At 41.7% G+C, this 1,113-nt stretch overlaps 1 protein-coding gene across 4 annotated transcripts in view; it reads right to left on the reverse strand.

Moving 5' to 3' along the window:
* Nucleotides 1-1,113, reverse strand: part of Atg5 (autophagy related 5) — a 103,480-nt gene that overhangs the window by 79,236 nt on the left and 23,131 nt on the right. The window lies entirely within an intron of this gene.

Here is a 1,113-nt window from a genome sequence, read left to right on the forward strand (position 1 = left end):
GAGATCCTGTCTTGGAGGGAAAAAGACTTTCCAGAGGGCTGAGGATAAAGTTCAGTGGAAGAGCAATTTCCTAGAATGCCCAAGACCCCTGGTTCACACCCCAGTGAGGGGTGGAGGCAGGGTGCTTTCTCAAAGGATGTAGGAAGCGATGTAAGCCAAATCACTCTTCTGCAGTAAAAAGAAGAAACTGGTCCAAACACTACTGATGTGGTATCTAGGAGATACAACCTTAAAAATCTACCCTAGATCCCAGAGTCTGCTCCTTCCAAGCTGTCCTTGTCAGCTGCACAAGGAGATTATTTACACCTAAGTGATTTCTTTTTATTTCCCAAGCCTCTTTCAAAGCCTCTTCATTTTACTATTTCCAGATCGGGAGAAAGGATTTTAACCTATTTTTAGTTTTCAAATTTCATTTAAATCGTCTTAGTCAACATCTTTTTGCATCCAACTGCATGCAAATGGAAACATGAATGCAGGATCCCAGTGTATTTCCACCTGTTCCACAGCCTTCTGTTTGTAACTTCCCTACTTTAAATCTTTTGGAAGTACAATAAATAAGTCTCTCAATAACAGAAAATATTGGGCCGGTGAGATGACTCAGCCAGTAAGAGCACTGACTGCTCTTCCAAAGGTCGTGAGTTCAAATTTCAGCAACCACATGGTGGCTCACTACCATCTGTAATGAAATCTGACGCCCTCTTCTGGAGTGTCTGACGACAGCTACAGTGTCCTCATTTAAAGTAATAAATCTTTAAAAAAATAACAGAAAATATCAAAATCTTACCTGCACATGAATAAAACCAAATTTAAGCATTTTGAAGAATCTTTAAAAAATAGCATAGAAGGGGATGGAGAGATAATCTCAGCACTTAAGAATACACACTAGGGGTTGGAAAGATGGCTGCTGACTCAGCAGTATAAAGCACTTGTTGCTCTTGCAGAGGACCCAAGTTCGATTCTGAGCACTGAGGGTCCTGCTGCATGGTGTGGCTTTCCTGGTATTTGATATGATAGACTGACCAGGGCAGCTTCAAACTGGCAATCTCCTGCTTCAGCCTCTCGAATGCTGGGAGTAGAGCTACCATGTTGGGCCTTCTTTCTTTAAAGAACTTT

This window comes from Mastomys coucha, unplaced genomic scaffold, assembly GCF_008632895.1.
Source record: "Mastomys coucha isolate ucsf_1 unplaced genomic scaffold, UCSF_Mcou_1 pScaffold3, whole genome shotgun sequence".
NCBI lineage: Eukaryota > Metazoa > Chordata > Mammalia > Rodentia > Muridae > Mastomys > Mastomys coucha.